Source organism: Callospermophilus lateralis, unplaced genomic scaffold (assembly GCF_048772815.1).
Source record: "Callospermophilus lateralis isolate mCalLat2 unplaced genomic scaffold, mCalLat2.hap1 Scaffold_44, whole genome shotgun sequence".
NCBI lineage: Eukaryota > Metazoa > Chordata > Mammalia > Rodentia > Sciuridae > Callospermophilus > Callospermophilus lateralis.
In genome coordinates this window covers 1077840-1085097 of record NW_027514389.1, presented here as the reverse complement: position 1 = coordinate 1085097, position 7258 = coordinate 1077840, and positions in this window count along the sequence as shown.

Genomic DNA, 7258 nt, shown 5'->3' with positions numbered 1-7258 from the left:
ATACCCCAGATGTGACTTGTAAATCAGAACACAGGGTGTCACCTCTTAAGGTGAATTGCCCATATCTATTATATTTTACCCCATTGTAAAGCAGGGCAACACACTGAGCAGAGGCTCCAGTGTCACTGTCATCACTTTGTTTAGCCCTGCATGTACGAGGTACGAAGGTGGCAAAAAGGCGAGGGAGACAGAGGTGTTGCCAGACTAGAGCTGTAGCTCATCTCCTGCATTTTGGGAACTCAAAACTGACAAAAACCTTGAGGAATATTTGTAGTAAAGGACGGGATGATGATGAATTTGGGGGAGAGTTTTGTGTCTGTTACCTGAACTCAGGAGATCTAAAATCATGCAGTTTCTGGCTTAAGGACTGAATACCTTTGGCAATCCATATCCAGTGAAAACCATGGGCAAGAATGCTTATGATAGACACAGAAAATTTCTTGCCTTTGTTTGAGTACAAGTGGGATAGAAAAGGAAAATGCCTCGTGAAGATATACTTCTTCTCCAGAATGGAAATTCTGTTTCTTGGATTCATGTGTATGTGTGTGTATGTGTCTGTGTGTGCACGTGCCACCCACTCCAATGCTCCTTATCATAATCTTTTTTCCTACCTTTTTCCAGCTTATTATAAGCTCTCACTTCTGTCCTTCTTGTTAAGTCTCCAGGCCTTTAAATTATGGGTAGTCACCCTTCTCACCATTGTTCCCCACCACGTCCAATGTTCCCTTCCTTTATCTCATGCTATCAGTTACCTCCATCAAATATTATCTGTTCTTGTCTCATTCAGGCAGACCCTGATTTCTGACTTAAAATCTATGCTAATGGACTCCTTGGAGCATTTCAGGGGCTATCCTGTGCTGCATTATACATTATATCCATTTTAACAATATTTACACCAAGCAATGGGATATAAATCCAGAGAAGGACCTCTCATGGTGAGGTCTTCAGACATGAAACCAAACCAGTGGGAGTGACCTTTTTTTGGTGGAGAAGGAGACCTTTCTTGGAAGCAAAATTTCAGGCTTTGGTTGTGACTCTCAAGTGCCATTACTATGAAGTGCCCCAACCCATCTCCCGGCAGGGATGTCAGGAAACCTGAGTTCCAGTTCCAGTTCCAGTCAGCTGCTGTATAGCTGGGATCTTAGGAAAAGCTGGTTCTGAGTTTCTCATCTGCAAAATGAACATAGGGATGAAGTAATCTATAAAACTCTTTCAGCTGCGATTCTATGACTTTCTGATATGAGGTTTGGTAGGATTTGATTTAAACATGGCAGTAGGAGATAATCAAATGGTCCTTAAAGAAGAAGGTTGAGTGAATCTGAAATGCCACCATAAATTTGGTGATTTTGCCTGCTCTGTGCAAAAGGCAACTATGGAGGCAATCTTTCCCTAAGCAGTTCTAATTTGTATGGAACTTCTATCCCTGAAGTAGAAAAACTCAGTGCTAACACTTTCAATTAAGTTAAATGACTTCATGTTCTGTTAAGTTCAGGCTGGCTAGGAATTTCGTGACTTTTCACTGACTTCATTACAATAATGCTTAGGACTAGGTTCACAAGGGTGATGTCTACTAGATAATATTTTCATAATGGTACAGCTATCATCAAATTATGTTGATTTATGGCTGGATTAAAAAATGACAGGGAATAGTATAATTGTGAAATTTCACAAGGCACTGACATTTGTGTTTAAAGCACAGAAAAATTCAGAAAGTATGACTATTGCAATGGAGGTGCAATTGTGAAGTTCATGGAAAAGTTTGCACGTTGAAATGTAATTAAGCATGAATTAAACATGATGAGCTACAGGGCTAATTCTAGCACCGCCGAAGCTCCATTATGGAAATCCACTTCAGAAATATGACCAGTTCTTTCTTAACATATGTCAGATGCCTAATATATGGTCTCCTAAGGCCTCCATCATACCTTGGGTGATTCAGGGCAGTCAACGTATGCTTGGCACTGCTGAAGGTCTAGCTTATTGAGCCAAGAAGCTAGGGAACATAATGGGAAATCAACCCATGCTTGTCAGAATCTCACTTCTCCTTTAGAACAAGTATTATAAATTCAAAGAAACATTTGAGACTTTGTACTATATATTGCTGTGTGCAGACTTTTCATGCTGGGGCAATAAACAACAAATCATGAATGAAGACTAATGACTATTGACAATTTATCAGGGATGATAACAAAGCAAAAAGACAAATGTTCTAAGCCATAGCCACCAACGCAATTGTTTGACAACTATATACCTTACATACATTGTGGGACACGAATAACCAGAAAAAATAGCTTCCTATAATATTAGCTCTTACTCTGACCTCCTTTGCACCCTTGTTCCCCAACCTCTTTTGTATCTTTCCCCCAATCTTGAAGGGGGAGAACAAGAGGCTGGGAGATTGAAAGGCAGAACTCCACTGAGTGCTGCAAGGGGGTTGATCTGCTATTTTTATAGTTTCCCTACGAGTAAAATTAGGATAATTTTTGTAATTAAATTTATACAGTCTTTTCCTACTTCACAGAGATCCTTGTGAATGTGATATTGTGATAAATATAAAAGTCCTTTGTGTGTGTATGTGCACGTGGGTGTATTTAAACAGAAGACACTCTAGGGCAGCCTGGTTCTCTGGTCATAGCCCACTGAACTATGGGAGATGGTGATCATAATAATGATAATTATAGTATCAATGGTGACCATTTTTGGTTCTTACTCTGTGCCAGGCAGTGTACCAAACATCCTATATTTGCTTTATATGTTTACAAGGAGAATTGAACTATACATCATGATTTTTTTCTGAATCCTGGAAGAGTAAAGAGTAAAAGAATAAAAACTCTGAAATGTAACAGCTAGTCTCTCTTTTCAAAATAATATACGTTTGGGGCCATAATTATTGAAGTAAAGTATTTTTCTTTGTTATTGGAAGTAGTATATGGTCTTTGGGTTGAAAGTTGTGGTTGTATCCTGCTCCAGTGAAAGCTTTTATTTTGCCATTAAATCTCATAGTTCCACAAAAGTTTCCTCCTTTCAATCTTTTATTGTTTTCCTTCAGATCTAGATACACCTGACGTACCCTTTTCAAGTTGAATGGGGTGAATTTGGAACTTTGAGAAACTCAATGTCCCCTAAATAGTAGAGGAGACTAATGACATAAACAGCTTGTTGGTCTGGTTTGTATAAATAAAAATGACAGATCACTAATGGAATTTCAGGCATTTCTCAGAGGTTGTGAAAGAGCACAGAGATGTCCTTTTGCAGAATAAATTTCAGTGTGTGTGCTAGAGATAGGGTCAGCTACCTGTGACCCTGCAAGAAGACTATATTTTAATGTAAAACCCTCCGTACGGTTATAAGGGTTGGAACTTTGTTTTGGAAAACTCAGGTAAATACAGGTGGGTAAGAGAAAAGATTCTGTCCATCAAAATCGACACTGTCATCATTTGACCATCGCCCAGCCAGACCGGAGCAGGAAGCCGCGACAGCCGCCCAGCCAGACCGAAGCAGGAAGGCGCCAGCCGCTCAGCCAGACTGGAGGAGGAAGTCCGGTCCCGCCCTGAGCGCTAGTCTCCAGGAAGCCCATCAACCCTTAAAACCCATCAAAGTGGGTGTGGCTACCAGCACAGTTGCAGCTGATCCAGGTACCCGGTTTCCAACTCCCCCACCCTTAGCTGCGATAACTCAAAATATTTCCCACAAGCTTTTGGGGATTGTAGCTATCAACACAAAACAACAACTGTAGAGGCACATGGTTTCTACCTCAGAGACTAGAGTAGGGAAGATACAGGTGGAAGCTCATTTCCCTTCACACTTGCTATACCCACCACCCTGAATACAGAGGCTCAAACTAGGAATAGACAACGCCACCTACTGGAAGCAAGGAAAACAGTGTTCTGAGAGACTTTTTTTTTCCCTCCCTTTCTCTTTTCTTCTCTCTCTTCCACCACTTCAGCATATGTGAAACCAAGAACTGAGCATGAACAACTGAATTACCAAAGTAATATAATATAGAGGAATTGCATATACCCCACCTCCCCCCATTTTTTTTCTGTATTTTTATCTTACTTCCCTTTCCCTTCTCTTATTTCTCTTTTCTTCCTTGTTATTTCTTTTCTTTTCTTCTTCTTTTTTTTAATTCATATTCTCTCTATACCACTTTCAATCTCCTAACTTTTGCTATCTATACATAGGGTAACTATCTAAATAGGAGGTTGAGTCTATACATTCTTCCATAAATTACCAGTCGAGTGGTTAAAGTTCTCCAAAGGTGCTAAGTTAGTTTAACCTCATTCCCTCACTCCTTTCTCTTTAAGTATAACATCCTTCGTCTGAAATTAAGTTTTCTATATGCCACCAGATATGGTACGCCTTTTATGAAACTAAGGAATATATTCTTAAGTAATAATTAAATCCAATATCTATAGTCTTAGAATCTAACTATAAATGTATTAATAATGAAAACTTGTCCTTAGATAATGTACTGTTGATATTGGGATCTGTTAACATTGTCTTTCTCCGAAAAAGAGGGATATTGGAGCTATTCAAGAACAATACAAATATATAAGGGGAAAAACATTAGCTCAACGGTTTCACAAAGCTAGAAAGAATCATGAGCAGTATGAAAAGACAAGGAAAGAAAGGACCACAAACAATACAGGTCAATTCAACATTAGATGAGGTAATATCTGCAGCTGATGGAATGTCAGACAAAGAGTTCAGGATATACATGCTTCAGATAATCTGGAGTCTCAAGGAAGACATTATTCATCAAATTCAGACAATGAAAAAATACTTTGACAATGAATTACATAAACAAATCCAAGAAGCAAAAGATCAACTCTATAGGGAGATAGAGGATATAAAAAACAAACAAACAGAAATCCTGGAAATTCAGGAAACAATAAACCAAATTAAAAACTCAAATGAGAGTATTACCAGCAGAGTAGAACACTTGGAAGATAGAACTTCAGACAACGAAGACAAAGTTTTTCAACTTGAAAAGAACATAGACAGCTCAGCGAGAATGTTAAGAAATCATGAGCAGAACATCCAAAAATTATGGGATAACATCAAGAAACCAAACCTAAGAGTTATTGGGATACAAGAGGGTACAGAGGTCCAAACCAAGGGAATGAGTAATCTATTCAATGAAATAATACTAGAAAACTTCCCAGACTTAAAGAATGAAAAAGAAATCCAAATACTAGAAGCCTACAGGACACCGAATATACAAAATCATAAGAGATCCACACCAAGACATATAATAATGAAGATGCCCAACATACAGAATAAGGAGAGAATCTTAAAAGCCACAAGAGAGAGGAAGCAGATTACATTTAAGGGTAAACCAATCAGGATAACTGCTGATCTTTCAACATAGACTCTGAAAGCTAGAAGATCCTGGAACAACATATTTCAAACACTGAAAGAAAAAGGGTTCCAACCAAGAATCATGTATCCAGCGAAATTAAGCTTCAGGATTGAAGATGAAATAAAAATCTTCCACGATAAGCAAAAGTTAAAAGAATTTGCAGCTAGAAAACCAGCTCTTCAAAACATCCTTGGCAAAACATTACAGGAAGAGGAAATGAAAAATAACAATGAAAACCAACAACGGGAGGGAGTACAATAAAGGAAAAACTAAGCATAGAGGAAAAACTAATCATGTTAAGTATCATACATAACCAAATATGGCTGGAAATACAAACCATATCTCAATAGTAACCCTAAATGTTAATGCCTTAAATGCACCAATCAAAAGACATAGGTTAGTAGAATGGATTAAAAAAAAAAAGATCCAACAATATGCTGCCTACAGGAGACTCATCTGATAGGAAAAGACATACACAGACTGAAGGTGAAAGGTTGGGAAAAATCATATCACTCATACGGACCCCGGAAGCAAGCAGGGGTGTCCATACTTGTATCAAATAAAATAGACTTCAAGCCAAAGTTAATCAAAAGGGATAAACAAGGACAATACATACTGCTCAAGGGAACCATACACCAACAAGACTTGACGATCATTAATATATATGCCCCAAACAATGGTGCAGCTACGTTCATCAAACAAACTCTTCTCAAGTTCAAGAGTCTAATAGACCACAACACAATAATCATGGGAGATTTTAATACACCTCCCTCACCAATGGACAGATCTTCCAAACAAAAATTGAATAAAGAAACCATAGAGCTCAATAATACAATAAATAACTTAGACTTAATTGATATATACAGAATATACCACCCAACATCAAGCGGATACACTTTCTTCTCAGCAGCACATGGATCCTTCTCAAAAATAGACCATATATTATGTCACAGGGCAAAGCTTAGCAATTACAAAGGAGTTGAGATACTACCATGCATTTTATCTGATCATAATGGAATGAAATTGGAAATCAATAATAAAATGAGAAAGGAAAAACCCTACATCACATGGAGATTAAACAATATGCTACTGAATGAACAAAGGGTTACAATTAAAAAAATTCTTAGAGGTAAACGAAAACTCAGAAACAACATATCAAAATCTTTGGGACACTATGAAAGCAGTACTAAGAGGAAAATTCATTTAATGGAGTTCATTCCTTAAAAGAAAGGAAAAGCCAACAAATAAATGACCTCATACTACACCTCAAAGCCTTAGAAAAAGAAGAACAAATCAGCAGCAAATACAGTAGAAGGCAAGAAATAATTAAAATTAGAGCAGAAATCAATGAAATCAAAACAAAAGAAACAATCAAAAAAAATGACAAAACTAAAAGTTGGTTCTTTGAAAAAATAAATAAGATTGATAGACCACTAGCCACACTAACAAAGAGAAGAAGAGAGAGAACCCAAATTACTAGCTTACGGGATGAAAAAGGCAACATCACAACAGACAATTCAGAAATACAGATGATAATTAGAAATTATTTTGAAACCCTATACTCTAATAAAATAGAAGATAGTGAAGGCATAGATAAATTCCTTGAGACATATGAACTACCCAGATTGAATCAGGAAGATATAAACAGATCAATATCAAGGGAGGAAATAGAAGAAGCCATCAAAAGACTACCAACCAAGAAAAGCCCAGGACCGGATGGATATACAGCAGAGTTTTACAAAACATTTAAAGAGGAACTAATACCAATACTCCATAATCTATTTCAGGAGATAGAAAAAGAGGGAGAACTCCCAAATTCATTCTATGAGGCCAATATCACCCTGATTCCCAAACCAGAGAAGGACACCTCAAAGAAAGAAAACTACAGACCAA